The 26,200-nt window shown below is 31.2% G+C and overlaps 2 long non-coding RNA genes across 2 annotated transcripts; one reads left to right on the forward strand and one right to left on the reverse strand.

The window, feature by feature from the left end:
* Window positions 1-19,454: 19,454 nt before the first annotated feature.
* On the reverse strand, window positions 19,455-21,293 carry LOC138320325 (uncharacterized). The gene is made up of 4 exons (XR_011208163.1): window positions 21,008-21,293; window positions 20,633-20,783; window positions 19,964-20,158; window positions 19,455-19,584 (listed from the first exon to the last, which is right to left on the reverse strand). It is a non-coding gene; the product is annotated as an uncharacterized lncRNA (long non-coding RNA).
* A 1,168-nt stretch (window positions 21,294-22,461) lies between these two features.
* On the forward strand, window positions 22,462-25,707 carry LOC138320326 (uncharacterized). Its single transcript, XR_011208164.1, has 3 exons — window positions 22,462-22,592; window positions 23,061-23,176; window positions 24,802-25,707. It is a non-coding gene; the product is annotated as an uncharacterized lncRNA (long non-coding RNA).
* Window positions 25,708-26,200: the final 493 nt, after the last annotated feature.

Raw genomic sequence — 26,200 nt, forward strand, 5'->3', positions numbered from 1 at the left:
TTTTAAACTTTTGTACCGGATTTGGCCAAAAAAAAAAAAAAAAAAAATTTTTAAAAAAAAAAAAATTTAAAAACAAAAGGTTAAAAAACAATTAAAATAACATCTATTAAAACCAAAAAAAAAAAAAAAAAATTTGTACGTAAAAAAAAAATGTAAAAAAAAAAAAAAAATCGTATTTTAAAAATAAAAAAATAAAAAATTTGTTTAAATTCGAAAAATTAAATTAGTTTTTTAAATTTTAAAAATTTTTTTAAACTCGCCATTTTTTTATTTGCAAACCCCATTTTGAACTTCGCACCTGAATCCCCATTTTGTAGATCATATTACGGACAATAAATGTAAAAAAAAAAAAATTATAATACTTTAAAAAAATACCGCAAAAAATTTTGGAAACCTATATTAAAAAAAAAAAAACCAAATTTTGTCAAAACCTTTGAAAAACTTAGCCGGCAAAAAAATTGCCCCTGAAAATTGCAAATTTGTTTTAACGACTTTGATCATAAAAACGCAAAAATTTTTTATGCCCCCTGAAAATTGGCAAAAAGTGTATTGCAAAAGTTATGCAACGACTTTTTATAAATTTTTTGCAATTTTTAAATTTGCAAAAAGGATTTGTTTGAAAATCATTGTTTTTTTTTCAATCGTTTACAAAAAAAAAGCATGCTCTAAAAACAAAAAGCATTTTTCACAAAAAAAGCATTTTTCACAAAAGGTCAAAAATTCGGCATTTTTTGAAAATTTTCGGCCATTTTTGAAATTTTTTTTTGACTAGGATATCATGCAGCTTGCAATTGTCTATCTTTGTACAAAAAATTAGCGCTCTAGCTCACAAAAAAAGATTTAAAAAAAGCTTCACAAAAAAATTTGTCAAAAAAAAAGGCCCTTTTTGAAATTTTTGAAAATTTGATTTTTTTCGGATTTTGTTCCCACAAAAATTTGGCCAAATTCAAAAAAAAAAAAAAAAAAATCTTTTTGCGATTGTAAAAAAATTTAAAAAAAAAAAAAAGCAAAAAAAAAAAAAAATAAAAAAAAAAAAAAAAAAAAAAAAAAAAAAAAAAAAATTTGGCAAAAAATTCAAATTAAAAAAAAATTCATCAAAAAAAAAATTTTTTAAAAATAAAATTGTTAGGTTATTTGGGTTCAAAAAAATTTTGTTATGTGCATCTATAAAACCAAAAAATTTGTATTACAAAAATGTACGTTGTGTAAAAAAAAATATCAAAAAATTTCAAAAAAAAATGGATAAAAAAAAAATTATAAAAAAAAATTAAAACAATTAAATTTAAAATTTTTGTAAAAAAAAAAAAAAATTTTGTGTAATTAAATTAAAAAAAAAATGTTTTAAAAAAAAAATTTAAAAAATTTTTAAAAACTTTGTGTGCAAAAAATCGTAAAATTGTTTTAAAAATCGCACATGAAAATTTTAATGAAAAAATGCCGCCATTTTGTTTATTCAAATGCATTTTTGATTTAAATTAAATATACGGACAATAAATGTACAAAAAAATTATAATAAATAAATTACAAAAAATTATATAAAAAAAAAAAAAAAAAAAACCGAAAAATTCGGAAACCTTTTTAAGCGGCAAAACCGACTTATTAAGATTCTGTCATTTTTTTGGCGGGAAAATACTATCCAGTAGAACATTTTGAAAATGATAGCATGCCGCGCTCGAACAAAATTGGCAGTAGTGTTGTGATGAGACGTTTTATATCCCGTACTACAATATGTACAAAACATCAGATCGTGATATATTTAAAACGCCGCTTGAAAACTGGACCGGTACGAGGATTAGAAGCCGGCAAAGTGATGTGAGAGAAAACGGCGTCTCATAAGCCGTTGACGAACTTTAACGGAAGGATTTTGGCCATTTTTAAGAAAGTATGGGGCAACCCCGGACTTTGTGTGAATTGTCTCATCAGTTTTACAATTACACTTTCGTTCCTCTCGTTTTTGTTCGTCGTTGTACAAAAAAAGTAGTTAGCGCTATAGCCTCACCCAAATGCATTTTTCAATCCAAAAATCTTTGTGTCGGTCATCAAAAATTTTATCGGCCCCCCATTTTTGAGAATAATTTTCGCATAAAAACAAATGTGACTACCGGATTCGTGGGCAGCTTAAAATCTGTCTTAATTTTGTACTAAAAATTTTAGCGCTTTCCTAGCTCCTTCAAACCTCAAGATTTATCCACGAACAAAAATTGGCCCTAACATGGAACTTGATAAATCGTAAAAAATTTGGCGGGCAAAATCTCGGCCAAATGGGAAATTCCCACTTCATAAAAAAAAATTATTGTCAAAATGGCATTTTCCAGGCTTTTCCAGCGATTTGAAAAATCAAAAAAATTCCAGCATATTTAAAAAAAAAACTTTTTGTAAAAAAAAGTTAAAAAAAAACTTTGTAAACCGCGAAAAGTGGCCAAAAGTATAAAAAACCACTTTGTACCAAAACCGTGTTCAAAAAAAAACCGTGTGTTAAAAACTTTGTTCAAATTAAAAAAAAAAAACTTTATGTGCATCTATAAAACAAATGTAGTACATTTACGTGTGTAAAAAACGTGCAAAAAATGTATCAATATTTAAAAAAAAAATGTGATAAATCATTCAAAAAAAACGGTCTGAAAAATGTAAAAAAAAGTGTTTGTAAATTAAATTTTTCGTGTTTAAAAACTTTCAAAATTTGCAATTATTTACTTCCATGAAATCATATTTTTTGTAGATCATATAAATAATAAAAAAATAACCATAAAATTTAAAAAAATTTAAACCAATGTAACCGGAAAACCGTCGTAAACCTTTTTAAAACGGCAAAAAAAACGGATTAAAAAGTTTTAAGTTTTTGGAAAAATACTCAGCCATTTTTGAAAGATATGCCCCTGAAAAAATTGAAAGTGTTGTAAAAACTGTAGAAATTTTATACCGACTACAAATATTGTTGAACATAAAAATAAAACCCCTTAAAAAAAAAAAAGGAAAAGTGAAGTGCAAAGCAAAGATTGCAGAGACGTGTCGTCTCATACGTGACGAACTTTAGCATATTTTTTTGGATTTTTAAAGTTATGCAACCCGGACTTTTGTGGAATTGTCATCATTTTTTTTCTATCGTTGTACAAAAAATTTTACTAGCTCACAAAAAGCATTTTTCACAAAAAAATTTGTTCAAAAAAAAATTTTTTTTTAAAAAAAAAAATTTTTGTATTTTTGCAAATTTTGTCGTAAAATGTTTTTTTTAATTGCAAATTTGCATCTTTGAAAACTTTAAAAAAAATTAAAAAACGTTCAAAAAAAAAAATCGGCAAAAAATTTGGCAAAAATCAAAATCATAAAAAATTTTTTCAGCATTTTTCGCATTTGAAAATTTTCGCAAAAAAAAAAAACCAAATAAAAAAATTGAAAAAAAAATCAAATATTTTGTGTAATTTTGTGTGCCCTAAAATTTTTGTGTTTTTTGGCGGGTAAAAAAAACTTAGACTTTAATACAAAAAATAAAACATCAATGCAAAAACCAAAATACATAAATGTGTGTGTTTAAACAAAAAAAAAAAAAAAATGTGCAGAAACGCGTCTCATACGTGACGTGAAATTTATGGACAAATTTTGTGTTTTTAAAAATTATCGTTTTAAACTTTCGCGGGCATTTTAAATTTTTTTTTTTTTTTTTTGCATTTTTTTCCGACTTTTGCATTTCATTTTTTTACCATCAATTTTACAAAAAATTTTTGTTTTAAAATTTAAAAAAAAAAAAAACAAAAAAATTTTTCAAAATGTTTTCAAAATATCGGCCAAAAAATTTTTTTTTTGCAAATTTTAAAAGGGTCAGCTTGCATTCATTTTGTATCTTTGTAATTAGCGCTCTAAAAAAATTCACAAAAAAAAAAATTTACCGAAAAAAAAAAAAAGAAAAAAAAAACACTAACTTGATAAAATCAATTTGGCGGGCAAAATTCAAAATTTTGAAACGGAAAAATGAAAAAAAAAAAAAAAAAAAAAAAATAAAAAAATTTTTGGCCATTTTTTTTTTTTTTTATTTATTTTGGAAAAAAAAATTTTGCAAATTTTTGTATATAAAAAAAATAGTACAATTTTTTTCACAAAAAAATTTTTTCAAAAAATTTCAAAAATTTCGCGGCCATTTTTTTTTTTTTGTCAATTTTTTTTTTATTTTTTGGAAAGCAAATTGTCTATTTGTACAAAAAATTAAAGCAAAAAATTAAATCTTACCAAAAAATTTTGGCGGGTAAAAAAAAAAAAATTTTAAAAACTTACGGCATTTATTTTATCGTTTTGTGTTCAAATTTGTATGTGTTAAAATGTTTGTGCAAAAAAAATTAAAAATTTGCAAAAAAATTTTTACAAAAAAAAAAAAAAAAAAATAAAAATAAATTTTTTTAAAATTTTCAAAGTGAAAAAAATTGTAAAAATTCAAAAAAAAAAATTTTTATGTCAAAAATTTTTTTTAAATTTTAAAAAAACGTTATAATTTGTAAATTGTAAAAAAAAAAAAAAAAATGCAAAAAAAACAAAAAAACAAAAAAAAACGTATCAAAACTTTTTTAGACAATTTATGTGCATCTATAAAACCACTTTGTATTTTTAATTTTTTTCCGCCATTTTTTTACTGAAAAATTTTGTATCAATATTTGCATTTTGTACAAAAAATTTTTAAAAAATCGGACAATTTAAATTGTTTTGAATACTTCGCACCTGAAAATATTTTTGTAAATCATAACGGACAATTTTTGTACACCATTATTGGAAAGATATGACCCCTGAAAATTGCATGAGTTTTAGTAGACATATTTATACCAGACTAACAAATAATGCAAAACATCAGTAGTGATATATTAAAACCCCTAGAAACAAGGAAGCCCGGCAAAGTGCAGTGCAGAGACCGCGACTCATACTGTGACCGAAAACTTTACCGAAGCCAAAATATTGGGCCTTTTTGGCCATTTTTAAAGTTAAGCAAAACCCGGTTACTATTTGGGTAGGGTTAATTGGTCATCATTATTGTAACCATCTAATCGTTGGTACAAAAAATTAGCGCTGTTTTATGCTTCCCAAAAGCATTTTTCCACAACAAAAATCTTTGTGCGGTCCAAAATATCGGCCATTTTTGAAAATTTTCGCAACAAAAATGTTGACTAGGATTACATGTTGTGCAAGTCTTGCAATTTGTCATAAACTTTGATACAGAAACATTTTAGCGCTCTAGCACATAGCTCACAACAAGATTTACCGAAAAAATTAGCCCGCCAACACGGAACACAAATTGCTAAATCGTTATGTCAAAATTTTGTGGTCGTGCAAAATTCTATCGCGGTATCTCGGCTCGCCATTATGGGAGGTTCCAACAACCACTTCCTACATAAACGAACCGCATTGAGTTCCAGGAACATTTATACCAACCTTTTTTTTCGCGATTGGACAAAATCAAAGCGAAATATATAATATAAACCCCAACTTTGTTATACCACTTTTGAACCCGGAAGTGCCCTAAAAGTTAGACCGACAAGAAAAAATCTCACAAAAAATCTTAAACCCGATTCAAATAAACTTTTTGGCGGGTACTAAAAATAACATTTAGGTTATAAACTTTTACAGTTATGTGCATCTATAAAACACAAACCAATTATGTTAGTACAAATGCAACGACAGCATGTACCGGATTGTGACAACACAAAAGTCGTAATCAATATTTTCTAAAAACAACACTCAGGATAAATCGTTCATGAAAATTAGCGACGGTCAAAACAGTTTGTGTTGTAAATATAAATCGTTTTAAAACTGTTTCGCGTGCATTATACTTTGGGTGCCATTTGAAATACTCTGCTCGCAACACTGATAATCCCGCCCATTTTGTGATCATATTACTGGACCACTACATGTACAAAAATTATAAACCAAAACTTTACAATTTTAAAAAAAACAAATTAAAACCGCTTTGTAGTAACCGGCATACGGGGAAAACCATATTTTATGTCAAGCCGGCAAAACCGTACTTATTAAGATTTCTGGTCTATTTTTGGCGGGAAAATACTCCAGTGAATCAGCCCATAATGAAAGAAATGCCCCTAAAATTTGCATGTGTTTTTGGGTATACTTTTCATACTCGGACTTTACAAATATGCAAAACATTCAGAGTCGCGATATCATAAAACCACCCTTGAACAGGGTGCATAAGACGGCCAAATAGTGAGTGAGCAGAGGGAAAAAATTACCACGCCCCTAATCAATACGTGGCATACGGGAGAACAATTAAGATATCGAGGCCCATTCCTATTTGGCCATTTTTTTTATTAAAGTTTGCATAGGCCACCGACTTAGGTGGATATGTCCCACTTCATAACCACTCTAAAAACGCTCATTTGTACGGCAAAATTTTGCGTAGCTTGATTGAAAAATCAAAGCGATATATAAAAAAAACATACCGGAAGTGGCCAAAAACGCAAAAAATGTTCACTTTGTACCTTATGGAAGTATAATGGCCAAAGTATTTTAAAAATTAAATTTTTTAAACAAATTTTTTTTTTTAACATTTCATTTAAATTTAAATCTTTTGAACGTCAAAATAACTTTTAAATGCCATTTTATAAAATTTATTTTAAAAAAATTTAAAACCAAATTTCGGAAAAATTTTTTTAAATTTTACGTAACAAAAAAACTTATAACCATAACTTTAAACCGCTTTGTACGGGAAAAAACTTCCTTTTTAAGCGAAAAATTGCCCCTGAAAAATTTGGCTAGACATTTTGAAAGATATGAAAATTGGCAATTTTTGTATATTTTATTTGAAAGAAAAACATAAAAATTAAAAAAACCATTTAAACAGAAGCCGGCAAAAGTGATGTGCAAAGACGTCTCATACGTGACGAACTTTACGGAGCCATATTTTGGCCATTTTTAAAGTTATGCAACGCGGACTTTGTGGAATTGTCATCATTTTTTACCATCTATCTATTTTGTACAAAAAATTTTTATCGCTCTAGCTCACAAAAGCATTTTTCAAAAAATCTTTTGCGCTCGGCTCAAAATATCGGCCAAAAAATTTTTGAAATTTTCGCAAAAATTTTGACTTTTTGAAATTTCGCAAATGTGAGTTCGTGGTGTGGTGCAATTTTGTACTTTGTTTAGCGCTCTAGCTCACAACAACAAGATTACAACAAAAAAAAAAAAGCCCTAACACGGAACTTGATAAAAATCGGAACAAATTTGGCGGGCAAAATCTCGGCCAAATATGGGAGGGTCCCACTTCATTATCGGGGTCATATTGGGGCAGGCAAAATTCCAGGCATTTTTATGATTTTTGAAAAATTGTCAAAGCATTTTATAAAAAAACCAGACTTTTGTACCGGAAAAATGGCCAAAAATTTTGAAAAATCAAAAAAAAAAAAACAAAAAAAAAACCGTGTCAAAAAAAGTTTGTGCGGGAAAAAAAAAATTTTGTTCAAAAAATTTTCAAACTTTTACAAAACTTAAAAAATTAAAAAAAAAAAATTATTTACATGTGCATTGTATAATAACCACCATTATGTGTAAAAAAAAACATGCACGTGTGTACGTGCATCGTTGTGTAAAAAAAAAAATCGTATCAATCATTTTCAAAACAACATGGATAAATCGTCGTTGAAATTTGTGTTGTAAAAGTTGTGTTGTAAATTAAAATTTAATCGTTTTAAACTTTTCGCGGGCAATTTTACTCTTTGCACATTTTGAATACTTTCGACACCTCTGATAAATCCGCTCCATAAGATTTGAAAGATATGCAAAAACCCTGAAAATTGAAAGATATGCCCCTGAAAATTTTGTCAGTGTTGTAGACTTTTATACCGACTACAAAAAATTTGCAAAAAAAACATTTTCAGAGTGACTAGGATATTGCAATCGGCTGCAAACCCCAAAAATTCAAGCGTCTCAAAGCTCACACATAGAATTTTAGCCCCGAATATAAATAGTGCCCTAAACAACCACGTAGCAACCCAGCGAGCCCAACATCTATAAATCGTGTTCAAACGGCACCATTCCGATACGAATTCATCAAAAACATATTGTTCAGCACGTGCGGAAAATATACGGTTGTGCACAGTTTATGTGCATCTATAAAACAACGCATAACTTGTAGTCAATGCACGTGTGTATCGGTTGTGCCATAAAAATCGTATCAATATTTCAAAACAACATGGATAAATCGTCGTCTGAAATTAGAGACGGTCAAAGTGGTGTTGTAAATTAAATCGTTTTTTAAACTTTCGCGGGCATTTTACTTTGCCATTTTGAATACTTCGCACCTGAAAATCCGCCATTTTTGTAGATCATGATTACGGACAATAAATGTACAAAAAAATATAACCATAATTTTAAACCGCTTTGTACCGGAAGTCGGAAACCTTTTTTAAAAACGGCAAAACCGACTTCAATAAGATTCTGTCATTTTTGGCGGGAAAATACTCAGCCATTTTGAAAAAGATATGCCCCCTGAAAATTGTTTCATATGGCTTTACCGAGTCAAACTTTTGGCCGGGTTAAAAACTGTAGTGTTAATATACTGATATTGTGTGCTTCTTATATAAACCACCCTTAAGTAGTACATGCCACGTGTGTACGGTTGTGCAAAAAATCGCTATCAATATTTCAAAACAAAACATGGATAAATCGTCTGAAAGACTGGGTCCAAAAGACGGTCAAAGAGTTGTGTGAATTAAATTATAATGGGGGGGCCGTTTTTAACTTTTCGCGTGGGCATTTACTTTGCATTTTGAATACTTCGCACCTGAAAATCCGCCATTTTGTAGATCATATTACGGATCAATAAATGGACAATAAATGTAACCATAAAAAAAAATTAAAACCTTGTAACTTTAAACCGCTTTGGTTCCGGAAGTCGGAAACCTTTTTAAAAGCGGGCGCATAGAACCTGGACGACTTTATTTATCGTGTGTCTGTCATTTTTTTTTGGTCGGCTGGAAAGATACTCAGCCATTTTGGAAAGAATATGCCCACTGGAAAATATGGCAATTGTTGTTTGTAGGACATTTTAATTACCGACTACAAAAATATGCAAAATAACCATCCATGAGTTGATATAATTAAAATCCCCCTTGATACAGCGTAAGACGTGCCCAAAACAAGTGATGTGCCAGAGACGCTTCTCATACACGTGCCGAAACTTTACGGAGTGCCATATTCTAGCGCCATTTTTTACCAAGCTTATACGCAAAAAAACCCCGGACCTTTGTGGGACATTTGTCCATCATTTTTTTACCATCTATCGTATGTACAAAAAGTTATAGGCTCTAGCCTTCAACTAAAAGCATTTATTCTACAATAAAATCTCTTAGTCAGGTAAATATATTCGGCCTTTTTTGAAATTTTCGCCAAATTTGGCATTATGGGCACATAGGTTTCGTGCTGTGCTGCTACTGCTTTTGTTATCTTTGTTACAACAAAATTACGCGCCTCCTAGCATCAACAACATGATTTACCGAAAAAACAATGCCCCTTAACTACGGAACTATCTTTGTAAAAAAAAAAATTAGCGCATTATGGGAGCTCCAACAAGATTTACCGAAAAAATAAAATTTTTTGCGAAAAAATCAAAGCGATTGAAAAATAAAAAAAAAACCAAAAAAAAACCAAAAAAAAAAAAAAAATCTTAAAAATGTCAAAAAAACCAAAAAAAAACTTAAAAAAAAAAAATTAAAAAATTATAAAAACCAATTATTGTATTACATCATTTGTACATTTTCAAAAATTTTTTTACTTTGAAAAATCAAAGCGATATATAAAAACAAAAAAAAAAAAACCGTAACTTTTTGCCAAAGTTGCTTTTACGCAAAAAAAAAAAATCGGCAAAAAACTTTTAAATTTTTTGGCGGGAAAAAAACTTAATTTTTTGTTAAAAAAAAAAAAAATAAAAATTTTAAATACAACTTTAAAAAAAAAAAAAACCAATTTAAAAAAATAAAAAAAAAAAAAAAAATTTATAAAAAAAATGCAAAAAAAAGTTAAACATTTTTTTACGGCAAATTTTTTTTTATTATGCAAAAAATATAAAAAAAAGCTGTTTTGTAAAAAATTTTATTTTTGAAATTTTCGTTGTGACAAAAACTTTGCAAAATTTTTTAAAACCATTTTATATTTGCAAAAAAAAAAAAAAAAAAAAAAAGATTTTTTTTGAAAAAAAAATCAAATTTGTTCGGCATTAAAATTTCAAATTTAAAAAACATATTTACAAACAAATGATAATTTTTTATTTTTTAAAAATAACGATATAAAAAACGCTTTTTTAAAAAAAGTTTTTTTTTAAAGGAAAAAAAAAAAAAGCTTTTTTAAAAAAAATTTGGCGGGAAAAACTTATTTTGAAAAATTGCATGAAAATTTTTGGCATTTGTAATTTACAAATTTTTTTTTATGCATTTTTTGTGCAAAAAAACGTATCAAATTTCAAAAAACAAAAAAAATCGTCTGATAAATTATGAAAAAAAAAAGTGATTTGCAGAGACGCGTTTTTAATCATATGACGTGAAAAAAAAACGCAATAATTTAAAAAACAAATCAAAAATTTACCGAAAAAATTTTAAAAAAAAAAAAAAATTTAAAATTTACTAATTTTTTTTAAAAAAATAAAAACGAAATTTTTGAAAAAAATTTTCAAAAAAAATTTCATTTTTTTTTTTTTAAAAAATTTTTTATAAAAAAAAAAAAATTATTTTTTTAAAAATTTTTAAAAAAAAAAATTTTTCAAAAAAAAAAAAAAAATGACGGTTTAAAAAAAAGTTTAAAAAAAAATTGCCAAATTTAAAATGTTCAAAAGTTTTGGAAAATTTGGCCATTTTTTTGTTTGTTAAAAAATGCAATTAGTTGCATTATCTTAAAAAAATTTTTAAAAAACTTAGTTAATTTACAGCTTACAAAAAAAATATGTGCTTCTATAAAACCACCATTATGTAGTACATGCACGTTGTGTACGGTTGTGCAAAAAAATATCGAATTTCAAAAAACAAAATGATAAAATCGTCTGAAATTAACGGTCAAAAATGTGTTGTAAAAAATCGTTTTTAAAAATTCGCGGTTTTTTTTTTTTTTTTTTTGCCATTTTGATTTTTTGCAAATTTTTTAATTTTTTTAGATTTATTCAATAAATGTACAAAAAAATTATTTTAAAATTTAAAAAATTTGTAAACCGGAAAATTTTTTTTTTTAAAAAAAAAAAAAACTTTTTAAGAAAAAAAATATTTTTGGCGGAAAAAAAACAGCCATTTTGAAAGATAAGATCTGAAAATTTTGTTACTAGACCATTTTGAAAGATATGCCCCTGAAAATATATGAAAAAAAAAAGTTATATTTTTAAAACTACAAAATGCATTTAAAACATCAGAGAAATATAAAACCCGGTGCAGAGACGCGTCTCACGTGACGAACTACGTGACGAACTATACGGATTTTTTTTTTATGCAACGCGGAACTTTTTGTGGAATTGTTATCATTTTTTTACCATCATATTTTGTACAAAAAAAAAGCGCTCTATCTCAAAAAAAATTTTTCACAAAAAAATCTTTGTTGTCAAAAAAAAAAAAGCGCTCAAAATTTTCGCAAAAATTTTTGAAATTTTTCGTGGTGCAATCTTTTTTTCAAATTTTCGAAATTTTCGTTCAACTAGTTTGCGCTTGCTTGCTTGCAATTGTTTAAAAATTAAAAAAAAATTAGCGCTCTAACAACAAAAAAACCGAAAAAATAAAAAATAGCCCTAACACGGAACTTGAAAATCGGTCAAATTTTGGGAGGTTCCCACGGCCATTATGGGAAAATCGTTCCCATTCATAAAAAATAAAATATTGTCCAAAATCAAAGCGATAATAAAAAAAACCACTTTTGTAAGTACCCGGAAGTGGGCCAAAGTTGAAAAACAGCAAAAAATGTTCAACAATCTTAAACCTCGTGTGCAAACGCTTTTGGCGGGTAAAAAACTTAGCGTTAATTTACAGTTATGTGCATCTATAAAACCACCATAAATATGTAGTCACATGCACGTGTGTACGGGGTTGTGGCAAAAAAATCGTATCAATATTTTCAAAACAACATAGGATAAATCGTCTGAAATTAGAGAACCGGTCAAAGTTGTGTTGTAAAATTAAAAATAAAAATCGTTTTAAAAAATTTCGCGCGGGGGCATTTTACCTTTGGGCCATTTTGAATACTTTTCTTTCGCACCTATGAAAAATTAAAAATCCCGCCATTTTTGTAGATCATATTACGGACAAAAAATGTACAAAAAATTATAACCATAACTCTTAAAAAAGAAAAAGAAAAAAAAACCGCCGAGCTTTGTACCGGAAGTTGTCGGAGAAAACCTTTTTTATATAAGGTTTAAAGCGACTTATTAAAAACCGACTTATGGCTTTAAGATTCTGCTGTCTGTCTGATTATTTTTGGCGGGAAAATACTGCAGCCAATTATCAGAATACTCAGACCCACCCTTTTGAAAGATATGCCCCTGAAAATTGGCAGTGTTGTAGCGACTTTTATAATCATACCGACTACATCAAATATGCAAAACATCAGAGTGATATATTTAAAAGAAAAAAACCCCTTTGAAACAGGAAGGCCGGCAAAGTGATGTGCAGGAGACGAGCGTCTCATATCTTGACGTGAGACGAACTTTACGCGAGTGCCTATATTTTATGTTTTGGTCGCATTTATTTTTTTTATTTTATTTTTTTAAAAAGTTATGGCAACGGACCTCGAGAACTTGTGGCAATGTCATCATTTTTGTAGACAATGGCTATCAGTTGTACAAAAAAATTACGCGACGTGCTCTAGCTCATACAGAAAAAAGCAAATTTTTTATTTTCTTCCGTTTATGTTTTTCCACATGGCAAAAATCTTGTGGTCCGAGTGGAGTCTCAAAATAAATATATAATATAAAAATATCCATAAAATAAATATAAACACTGGCGCATTTTTGTTTTTTTTTGTTTTTTATTTTGAAAATTTCTGCGAACATGTGACTATGATTCGTGGGGGCAGGCGCTCTGTGCAATTGTCTATCTATCCTTTGTACAAAGAAATTAAGTTGGTCCAGCCGTGGCTCTAGCATCCCAAACATGAGTTTACGCGATAGAAAAAAAATAGCCCTAACACAACAAGCGGATTTCAATCGCTCATATTGTCATATTGTCAGGCATTTTCCAGACTTTTTGCGATTGAAAAATCAAAGCGATATATAAAAACCACTTTGTACCGGAAGTGGCCAAAGTTGAACGCAAAAAAATGTTCAAATCTTACCGTGTCAAACTTTTGGCGGGTAAAAACTTAGGTTAATTTACAGTTTGTGCATCTATAAAACCACCATTATGTAGTACATGCACGTGTGTACGGTTGTGCAAAAAAATCGTATCAATATTTCAAAACAACATGGATAAATCGTCTGAAATTAGACGGTCAAAGTTGTGTTTGTAAATTAAATCGTATTTTAAACTTTCGCGGGCATTTACTTTTGCCATTTTGAATACTTCGCACCTGAAAATCCGCCATTTTTGTAGATCATATTACGGATCAATAAATGTACAAAAAATTATAACCATAACTTTAAACCGCTTTGTACCGGAAGTCGGAAACCTTTTTAAGCGGCAAAACCGACTTATTAAGATTCTGTCATTTTTGGCGGGGAAAATACTCAGCCATTTTGAAAGATATGCCCCTGAAAATTGGCAGTGTTGTAGACTTTTATGCCGACTACAAATATGCAAAACATCAGAGTGATATATCAAAACCCCTTTAAACAGGAAGCCGGCAAAGTGATGTGCAGAGACGCGTCTCATACGTGACGAACTTTACGGAGCCATATTTTGGCCATTTTTAAAGTTATGCAACGCGGACTTTGTGGAATTGTCATCATTTTTTTACCATCTATCGTTGTACAAAAAATTAGCGCTCTAGCTCACAAAAGCATTTTTCACAAAAATCTTTGTCGGTCAAAATATCGGCCATTTTTGAAATTTTCGCAAATGTGACTAGGATTCGTGGTGCAGCTTGCAATTGTCTATCTTTGTACAAAAAATTAGCGCTCTAGCTCACAACAAGATTTACCGGAAAAAATAGCCCTAACACGGAACTTGATAAATCGTGTCAAATTTGGCGGGCAAAATCTCGGCCATTATGGGAGGTTCCCACTTCATAAAAACGCCATATTGTCAGGCATTTTCCAGACTTTTTGCGATTGAAAAATCAAAGCGATATATAAAAACCACTTTGTACCGGAAGTGGCCAAAGTTGAACGCAAAAAATGTTCAAATCTTACCGTGTCAAACTTTTGGCGGGTAAAAACTTAGGTTAATTTACAGTTATGTGCATCTATAAAACCACCATTATGTAGTAGTACATGCACGTGTGTACGGTTGTGCAAAAAATCGTATCAATATTTCAAAACAACATGGATAAATCGTCTGAAATTAGACGGTCAAAGTTTGTGTTGTAAATTAAATCGTTTTAAACTTTCGCGGGCATTTACTTTGCCATTTTGAATACTTCGCACCTGAAAATCCGCCATTTTGTAGATCATATTACGGACAATAAATGTACAAAAAATCATAACCATAACTTTAAACCGCTTTGTACCGGAAGTCGGAAACCTTTTTAAGCGGCAAAACCGACTTATTAAGATTCTGTCATTTTTGGCGGGAAAATACTCAGCCATTTTGAAAGATATGCCCCTGAAAATTGGCAGTGTTGTAGACTTTTATACCGACTACAAATATGCAAAACATCAGAGTGATATATTAAAACCCCTTGAAACAGGAAGCCGGCAAAGTGATGTGCAGAGACGCGTCTCATACGTGACGAACTTTACGGAGCCATATTTTGGCCATTTTTAAAGTTATGCAACCGGACTTTGTGGAATTGTCATCATTTTTTACCATGTATCGTTGTACAAAAAATTAGCGCTCTAGCTCACAAAAAGCATTTTTCACAAAAATCTTTGTCGGTCAAAATATCGGCCATTTTTGAAATTTTCGCAAATGTGACTAGGATTCGTGGTGCAGCTTGCAATTGTCTATCTTTGTACAAAAAATTAGCGCTCTAGCTCACAACAAGATTTACCGAAAAAATAGCCCTAACACGGAACTTGATAAATCGTGTCAAATTTGGCGGGCAAAATCTCGGCCATTATGGGAGGTTCCCACTTCATAAAAACGCCATATTGTCAGGCATTTTCCAGACTTTTTCGCGATTGAAAAATCAAAGCGATATATAAAAACCACTTTGTACCGGAAGTGGCCAAAGTTGAACGCAAAAAATGTTCAAATCTTACCGTGTCAAACTTTTGGCGGGTAAAAACTTAGGTTAATTTACAGTTATGTGCATCTATAAAACCACCATTATGTAGTACATGCACGTGTGTACGGTTGTGCAAAAAATCGTATCAATATTTCAAAACAACATGGATAAATCGTCTGAAATTAGACGGTCAAAGTTGTGTTTGTAAATTAAATCGTTTTAAACTTTCGCGGGCATTTACTTTGCCATTTTGAATACTTCGCACCTGAAAATCCGCCATTTTGTAGATCACAGCCCGCTAGTGTAGTACAATGTTATCTTATGGCCTAGCTCTTACCAGCTTCCATAGTTTATCTAGCTGGAGACCAATAATTAATGTAGAACTAGAAGAACATGGAAATTTGAACATTGGTCCCCAGCCAACAAATTCTTAGAGGAAACCCAGGTTTGATTCCTGTTCCAAGTTTTCAACTGAGGTGTACATGTGTTTTACCATTCTCCATATTATGTTTTGTAGATGTTAGGAATATAAAAAAGTGAGTCAGTATTGTGCCGCCAGCCAGGTTTTAAACCGCAACCTGGACTACCTGGTTCACTGCTCAATCACTGGGCTATAAATGGAAATTCCCACTTAAGCAAAGCAAGAAGGTGACTGGGTGGTCAGATGATGTAGAGGTTAAGCAACTCGCATTTCACCTAGCCGGCCAGGGTTAAATCCCCGGCACAGACGTAAAAAGGTCAGGGGTCACCTACCTGATCACATGGCTTTTCTCGGGGCACTCTGGTTTCCTCCCACTCTAAGACCCCACACGCTTTCATCAGAGCCATTGAAAGATGGTGAGACTAGTATTGACGATAAAATGTGTACTCTACCGGCATCGTTTTGGGTTCTCAAAACCCCCAAAACTTACTACAGGAGGTAAACATTTGTAGATGAAGGTACTAACATTCCGGAAAATGGTGCATGCATTTTTCCACTTCTACTATATTTTGTGTCGTGACCAAACCCTGTTTCAAGCATTGGTGATGCACATAATAGGGGATACCCGAACCAGGGTTTTATTTTGAGTTTGGGTGAAGCAAAAAAAGTGGAGTGGGGGAGTCAGGGAAGGATTAAAAATGTAATAGTTGCTGGATAGATTGATCGCTGGCACACAGGTTGCGTATCCAATCGGATCCCCTCGGAGAAATTTCCGGTAATCTTCGGAAATATAACACCTCGGGAGTGTGTGCCGAAGCCGCCATGCCGTGAATCACGACATAGTTCGAAACCCTCGGACTTTATCTATCTATAGGTTCCGAATAGAGAAATATGGCTGCCAATGTTTACAGTGGCGAAAGCACAGCTCAGTAAGTTTGATAAGGATACGCAAACTGAAACAAGGGCGAAATTCCTGTCAGTTTCTTTAATGATCAGTTGCCAGCATGCTGAGATAGAAAATCTACCAGAGCAGGATTGGTGCGATACTCGTTATTGTTAGATTTCAAGTTATTTTGAATACACTGTCATTTGTATTTTTCTGAGTTAGGGCCTAGTATTCGTTGTAAAGTTAGGAGACTATGCAGCCGCCGTCATTGTTATTCATATCATGGGAAGATGTCTGTGTGAAATTGATATAATACGCGTATGTGATTAATTATTCATCGATTTGAAATTGCAGACATTAAAGTGACCATACAAACGTTTCTTTATGTTTTATAGTTTTGTCATGTCACCTGTAAAATACATTTGTATCTCCTTGGCTACAGATAATTGCAGAGTGAGACTGAACTCCAATCAGTCAATATTTTTATGTAGAGACATAGAACACAGAGGAAACATAGGGTCTATATACATGTAGATGGATACCAAATTTATTAGGATACTATGGATAATTATTGGATATAAGCTTACTAGTTTAATGTAGTAATGTTCAACTTCAACAGCTATAACTATGAGATAGTCCAGAGGTGGATATAATGTCAGCTACATGTGGAGTAGCTATCAGCATGAAGAGACATTGGAAAATACTGTTTTAGCTCCCGCATTGTATCTCCATGGAATAATCTACCACCCGAAGTCGTTAACTCACCAAATATCAAAAGTTTTGAGGCATGTCTCGACAGTTACTGGAAAAATGAAAATATACTGTATGACTATCGATCCCCCCACCGGGAAAGATGCTAAAGAAGGAGCTGATTATAGAGGCCATAGCCTGTGTTCAGAAATCATCCTAAGGTATCCTAAGGTATGAATGCACTACATGAAAAGGATCCTTTGCAGACCACCATCAATTCTTTTAATCAAATAACTCTTATTGCCAGGTATTATGGCATATTTATACCCATTTAATACGGATATCTTTATTTTAATTACAGATATCTTCAATTTATTTTAAATAAATATGTCTTTGAATTTAGAAATGTAACAATTCTATATTTTACAGATATCTGTAATATATTACAGATATTTATATAATACTATACTTATAGCAATAAATATAGATATCTGTATTTTATATTAATTTTACAACACAACTTTGACCGTCTAATTTCAGACGATTTATCCATGTTGTTTTGAAATATTGATACGATTTTTTGCACAACCGTACACACGTGCATGTACTACATAATGGTGGTTTTATAGATGCACATAACTGTAAATTAACCTAAGTTTTTACCCGCCAAAAGTTTGACACGGTAAGATTTGAACATTTTTTGCGTTCAACTTTGGCCACTTCCGGTACAAAGTGGTTTTTATATATCGCTTTGATTTTTCAATCGCAAAAAGTCTGGAAAATGCCTGACAATATGGCGTTTTTCAATTCAAACTTGAAACCCAGAGGTGAAAATTTCAAAAATGGCCGATATTTTGACCCTAAAGATTTTAGTGAAAAATGCTTTTGTGACTAGAGCGCTAAGGAGTAGTGGTACTGTTGGAACACCTTAACCACTCTGCCTCAAAATGTTTAAATGTAAAAGTAATCTATTTACTAGAGGACACATCTGATGTACTGTGTTTTTGTGTGCATTTGATAACTATAGCCAAACTTATCTATAATATAGATCTTTACACTTTATACACAGACCAAATTGTGTTATAAACATCCATATTAGACACTTAAAAGTCGTTTAAAAATTATAAGCAGGTGGTCTTTATACAGAGATGGTGCTAAGGCAGAATTTACAATAATCAACATCTATATCTCAAATATTGAAACATCTATATATCAAATATTGAAAGAAATGCTGATGGTAAACTGTTTTATTGTTTCAAATTATATTGGAATGATTTCCATGTACAGAATGTACATACACATGTGTTAGCTACAATTTGTACTCCATTCTCTGGTGAGGATTTCATTATACCTGGGTTCCAATGTATCTTGATGCAAGAAAAGTAGGAAGTCATTAGGAATAAAAGAACTACATATATTTTGATTTTAATAATGAATTCTGACTCCACATCATTGGTTAGGATGTTTTTGGTGAGTGTGAAAAAGAAAACAGATACTTTGTTGCTTGGTGTGGTTTGATTAGCATGTTTAATAGCTAGGATCGAAGAAATCTGGAGTACCTAGAGAAAAACAAAAAACCCAGCATTAATACAGGAAAACTGCCACAAATGGGATTCAAACTCTGTGACCTTCAGTGTCTTGTTGTATTTTGTCATATCTTAACCATGCACTCAGTCACATGCACTGCAGCTCCCAATAGAATGTCTTGTAGTTTGTTGTTTTTTCTCTCTCTAAAGAATAAACAGGAGTACCGGGTTATAAGTATTTAAATCACATAATACCACAGCTATTTATTACTAAATACCTAATTTTAATGTCTTTTTTACATGTATACCAGTACTTGGCTTGAAGGGAAACTATACGTACTGTACATATCAAATGAAAACACTTGGACAAGAAAAGTAAACATTTTTGATTTTCCATATATTATTAAGTATAGATTGTACCCTGTATGCTAAATTACCTTAAAAGAAATAAGAATCTTTGATTTTAATACTTTTTCTTTTTATTTACTTATCAATTTGGCGATTGATGTTGTATTGAATAGTGAAATCTCAAAGTCACTTAGGTTACTAAAAAGTCTGATGAACTGGTATATTTTTTAGTGACAGTTATTTTACAATATCCAAGAATGGTAGGGCCACTTTTTCGAACTGGACACACATAGGTGTATTAAAAGGTTGTTTGCGATGACAAGGGAATCCAGATAGCCTTAAACTTGTGTCTTTTCCATTTATCTTATGCTATGTGCTGTCACATCCAAAACAAACTTTCAAACTTGGCATTCAGTGGTGTCTTTTGATAACTTTTCCTGGAAAGAGAAAATCAAATACTGGTAAACCATTGATCAGTAAAAGCATAAATATTTCAAGCTGTACACTTTACTGTATATTGCACTTTACACTTCTTCGTCACAAAGAATCGTCATGCTTTTTTTCATATTAAGTAGTATGTATTTTGTAATATTAATGGAAGCAAATATCTACAAAATAGACAAACTTGAAGAAAACTATAGCTGTTCTTGATCAAGCAAGTGATCTTATTATGACAATTCAAAATAATTCTGACTTAGTCATAAAAAACCTAAACCAGACATTTTAATCACTTAACTTTCCTCAGAGGCTCAGATCATATCAAATGCTTGTTAAGAAAATAATATGCAATGGAAAAAAATGAAGATTTGCTGACACCTTTTCAAGAGACAATATATACATGCACATCTATATAGGCATTCATGTACATTCAGAATCTCCTCCATTATGCAGTATTCATAAGGTAATGTCTCCTCTTAGTTTTGATGACTGCATATATACATGGTGCATCTTTGACATCCCATATTTTGAAGTGATAATTAATGGCCTTTCCATATGTCAATCTTTATAGGCCTGCAAAACACAAATACCATCAACATTATTTGAAACATAATTGTGCCTATAGGTAAGTTACATTTTGTGATGATCCAGATATCAAAACAGTATTGGACTTGAAGATTGAATAAAAAATAATGTGAACTTATAAATTTTCCATACATGTACGCAATAATACATACAATGCAGTATATATATATATACATGTATATATTTTTGGCAGAATGTCAAACCCCTGTGCATATATGTTTTGTTCAGGTATTGTGTTGCATGTATCTTACTCTTAGGAATACATTACGCAGTATTATAAATGTAATTGAATAAAATGAAGATATTCACATACAATATTATATAACAATATATACTGTACAGCATAATTGTATCTCTGTCATTCGCTTATAATTCATTTACATAATATATTTATCAAAACAAGAAGATATTCTTATCTTGTGCATTAATGCAATACAGATATACCATGGATTTAACATTTACATAATCATTTTGAAGTGGTAGTTCTACTGGTACTTTCTGTGTGCCATACTATTATTCCTCTGTTAAATGCATATGGATCACCGGATCACCCAAGGAATATACGATCTCATTTCTATGCCGTCTTTGTGATTGTGAAATTAATTCTTTCCTTCTGAAAAAAAATCAAACATCAACATGCAATATCAATTAATATGTCTTTTCAATCATTTACGTTGATACATAGATAAATTACAAGCACTATTAACTAATAATAGTATAAACATATCTGTATATAGTGTACACGAACTGCATATTTAAAACAGAACTCTTAACAAAATAATTATACTTCATTCTTCAGGTTTTAAATTTATTCAAACAAGAACCGCATATATTCACCTGTTTCGCGTGGTCTTCGGAAATACATGTCCCATCTCTAGCTTATCACAAACGCCTTCAGATTTGTATTTCTGGTTCAGTACATTTTACAGACGCTTTGTTGTGCTAGAACACATCAAACAAAAACGTACTGCGTTCCTTCGTGTTGATTTCATGCCATTTCATGGGCGCAGCCATTTTGGAATATGACGTACACACCACGTGAACATACCACGTGCCCCTCCATGCATGCACTCGAGGTGATATATTTCCGAAGGTTCACGGAAATTACTCCGAGATGTCGCGATTGGTTGCGTATCCAGCTAGCATTTGGTGATCGCATGTTGGAACCACGGTTTGGCCGCTGTTACATTTTTCCTACATTTAACCTAAAACTTGTATATTGATTGTGATCATCTAGACTATGTCGTTGTCGTCCAAAATTTATCGATTAATATTATTAGCTAGAGCTCTAGATCTACTTTCGGTTTCGTTATATTACATGCAGATTATGATAGACTTGCGCAAGTCACTGAATTATTAAGTCGTAATTTATGCGATATTAAAATATATAGGCATAGCAAGCGATAAATATTGATTTTTTAAAATCTAATTTTTACCTTGGAAGATCCTAGTCTGGACGAAGGGGTTGTTGGCTGCAGTTCATGTGTTGTTTAAATCGTCGAGCTCGACCTCTCTGTGTGACGTTTCCGGTTATGCGCAGATGGTGTAACGTTGTCAATAATGGCGCCCACCATGGCTGTTCTCCCTGTCCGAGGGGATATGTTATTTTCTCCAGAGGAGCCGCTCTTCAACACTGAAAGGTCTTCTCCATACTCAGATCCTGTGTCAGAGGAATAAGCGATCGAGTCGCCTAAGAAATATGTTGGTGATGATGATCCAGAAGCCATTAGTTCGATGGCTGAATATAACGTGGGAAATGCGGTCTGCCTTTGTTGATGATACTGCGGAGACTTGGCACCGGTCAAATTGCGCCAGTCTAATTTTGGCGGTAGGTATCATGTTTCTTACGCAATTAGTTTCGGACAGTGTAATAACCAACATTGAAAGCCTGCAATGAATCGAATACTTCTAAGGAAAAGTCTGTTTTGGTGTAGAAGTCATCAGTAGAACCGATCTCCGTAAACAATTCAAAGGATTTTAGGCCTACGAAACTTCCAAAAAAATTGGAGATTAAATACGAAACTGTCCCTGTATGTAATGCATATTTTGCGCCGAGCTCACGGGCATATTACGTTCACAGACAAATGAATGGCTAGTGTGTAAATTTTGGGTTCGAAAAGAAGACGTGGGATATAACATAAACGAGTACCAGGTGTTTAAACCCAAGATATGTATTAGAGAACACAGAAACAATGTATTGTGATAGAATATAGGTAATACCAAGCTGGAGGTATGTGACATCAACATAAAAAAATGCTGGGATGGTAGCCTTATTTATTATTCCTTTTTGATTTTAGTATTCTCTTCTCTTTTTCTGGAAAACAACATTTGATGTCACATATGCTACTGGATATACCACTGTGTTTCCAATTTTGCCATTTGAATGGTTTCCCACATGCACCATGTTATACTTCTGTTACATGTATGTATTACAAGTAAAATCAAAATACCAGTAATTAAAATGCCTTGCACATATTCATATGTTGATTTGTAGTTGTTATACAAATGGAAAATTAAATGATGAAGTAATATGCAGGGATTAATTTATTTTGAAGTTTTCCCTGTGGCCATTAGCCCCTACTTTTCTAAAATGACCCCTTTGATTCAGGAAATTTCTTTATATTTCTTTGTTATATTAATGGCCCTCTGATAATTGTCAAAATATGAAAAATAATCTATGTATTTTCCCAACCAAAATGATCACTGAATATGTATTTATCATATTCTTTTTGTCTCATATAGCTATGCAAATTTCAGAACCATGAATTTTAGAATCTTGACAGCTTATAATTTTCAATTTGAGTTTGTTTATATTTTCAATTTTATGCAATACGTATTCTGATATACACTTAGTACATGCAGCCAACAATTTTTGTTTTTCTACTTTTAGAAATGAAGTTTCAATCTTGAGGTCTGACAGCATCAGTTTTAGTACAAGGTCTAGACTACTTTACTGAATTATGGCAGATGGCTGTTAGAGTTTATTTGTGAAACTCATGGAAAAGGGTAACTATCATATTTTATCAAACTTGGAATGTTGCAGCATTCAAGCAAAACTGGTTGAACACAGGCACTTGGCTCTATAGACATTTCCCTCTCTATATACAGTCCAACCTACTCAAACAAACTCGGATAGTACAAAAAGTTGTTTTATATGAAAGGGATTGAAATCCCCAGCAAATTGCATTAATATCCTTGTGTTAATTACTCATTTAGTATATGTCGATTAATATAAAAACCTAAGTAATACAAAATGATATCTAAGTCCCCATGGGTACTTTTTTGTGTGTTGTTTTAAATCCCTGTAATACTGTGAATAACACTAACCAATTTCAGAAAAAATCTGATTATTAACAAACTGTATAAGATGTGACAGTGGGAATACTCTCAATCGACAGATAATTTATCTTTAATTTGGTATATGATACAATATATATCATGCTTTGTAAATATCACTAGGTATCCAGAAACATTGAAAAACAGTCAGATTTGCCAAGGGCTCTAATGGGTAGCTAAATAACCACTGCATATCAACACTTCAGCTTCATAAGAATGGAAATTTGTAATATTATTATATAATCTCAATCCATTATCCCTCATGTCGCTTAAGCTTATTGACTACCTTTTCCTTACATGCTTTAACTGTATCCTCTTTTATTTTAATAGCAAGTCTAAAACAGTCGATAAGTTAATCAGTTGTAACAGTTTGATATATCTTTTAATGCTGAAGTGATGTAAAGTAACAATATGCACGACAGAGTATGGCATACATATGGTGACATGACCACACTATACATTGTATAACTGTGTTCCTATTTTGTAAACACTGACTTATTCTGTGTGAGATACTTTTAAACATTGTTTAACTATGTTGTCAATGTCAAATTCAATTAACATGTTATCAGTGCCATGTCAGTTTCCTGTCCAACTAACATGATGGGTAGAGCCAACGGCAATATCGTAGATGGGTAGAGCCAACGGCAATATCGTCGTCTCTTCTCTACAATCATGATGACAATATGCGATGCCGATATATGATAACAGCTCTTCAGTACATATACCATATTTTTGTGTGTATATTATGTATGTACACATTTTAAACTTCTTCGGATCCACCGGCTTTGAAAATTTGTATGGATGTAAAGGAAGGGTTGCCCAAGAAATGTTGTTATATTTTTACCCTCAAACACATTGCCCTGTCTCTTTGAAATTCAATATGATCTAAGTCCTCACTTTAAAAAATGTAATAAATCTCTTCTTCTTCTTTTACATTTATAAATGCCATAGGTGTTTGATGATCTAAAAAATCTTAGACCTCTTGCTATTAGAACTCTTGATAAATTTTGAATATAAAAAATGGTAATATGTTATATTGAAAGTTTGTATTCAGGAAGAAAGCACTTGATGGTTAATGAAGGGGCAAGTGACTTGTTATAAAGTCATGTTTTTCATTTCCGTCATGCTGCATACTATCATTGATAAAGATTTCAGTCTTAGACACATTTGCAGTGACTAAACTATAGCATAATCAAATGTATAACTATTTGTAGCTAGCTAGGATTTTTTCATAAAAAAATGTAATTTACCTAACTCTTGTTTCTAAATATTGCATACAATATATGTTTTGTCAGGTCAGTAGCATGGGAAGACATACCAAGGAACAGAAAAGACAGGAAAGAAGAAGAAAAAGAATAAAGCAAAGGCAAAAGTTGAAGGAAACAAAAGACTGGATCACAGAGTCAAGTACAGAAATTTCGAGACCCTTAAGTCCATTCAGTGCATCAGATGAAGATGACTGTGAAAGTTGTTTGGACTTTTGCTCGGAGGTAGATCTTTCAGAGACTGAAAAAGAAATTCAGCAGAATTTGAGGGATGACTCTTTGCAAATTATACATAAAAGAAAACATTTTAAAGATTTTTTTTGTAATGCTAGTAAGTCAAATGCTATTAGATTAGAGAAACAATTAGAAGATGAGAGAGAGAAAAGAAAGAAAGCACAACAATTAGCACTTCACTGTACAGACCTTGTAAAATTTTATAGAAAGAGATCTAAAAACTATTAACCAACTTCATTTATTTGGTATTATTATTTATAATGTCTTCAAAACGGAAAATCTCCCATGTGCATTCTGTCTATAAGAAAAAGGCTACCAGAAAGAAATGTCCAGGATGTGAGCAGATGTTTTCTAGTCAGTATTATAAAAGCCATGTGGCTAAATATTTTTTACATAATCAATGGACATGTTCAATGAATAACTCACCAGTACTAGGAAATAGGAGTAGAAGTGAACATTTGCAAAATGATCTGTATGATACCCAGACAGATGTGTCAAGCTCTGAAGATAATGAAGAACTTTTGAAACATAATTTAAAGAGTTTATTGAAAAACAAACTTAGAGCAAATGTCCATTCTTCAGATTTACTTAGTGATATGTCGGAATCAGATGATGAGATTTGGAATGATGTCTCAGAACTTGATATTGAATCGGATCTTGTTAAGGATAAATCATTACAGGGTAAATCAAGTCAAAATTCAAAAGTCATATCCCTTGTATTTTGGCTTTGTTTATTTTTATGTACTTGGCAAGCACTGAATTTAGTTACTGATACTGCTCTTAATTCCATACTCTCTCCTGTCTGCCTTTTTTAATGTTTTAAGAACATAATCTGGTCTTATTGCTGGAGTAGCAGCAACATTTCCTTCATCAGTGTACATACTTTGGAGAACATTAGGTTTACAAAAGGACAATTTTCAAAGGTTTGTTGTTTGTAAAAAGTGCTACGCATTGTATAAATTTGAAGAATGCATAAAAGTTATTGAAGGTGAGCAAATTTCTGCATTATGTTCCAAGGTAAATTTCCCAAATCATCCTCAACATGTAAGGCAGAGAGCATGTAGAGAACCATTATTAAAAAGTGTCATTCTTTCAAGTGGCAAGAAGAAGCTTTACCCTTTCAAAACCTACTGTTACAAGCCTATTCAAGAAACTCTTTATAGACTAGTGCACCAAAAACATTTTGAGGATCATT

Source organism: Argopecten irradians, chromosome 4, assembly GCF_041381155.1.
Source record: "Argopecten irradians isolate NY chromosome 4, Ai_NY, whole genome shotgun sequence".
NCBI classification, from domain to species: Eukaryota; Metazoa; Mollusca; class Bivalvia; order Pectinida; family Pectinidae; genus Argopecten; species Argopecten irradians.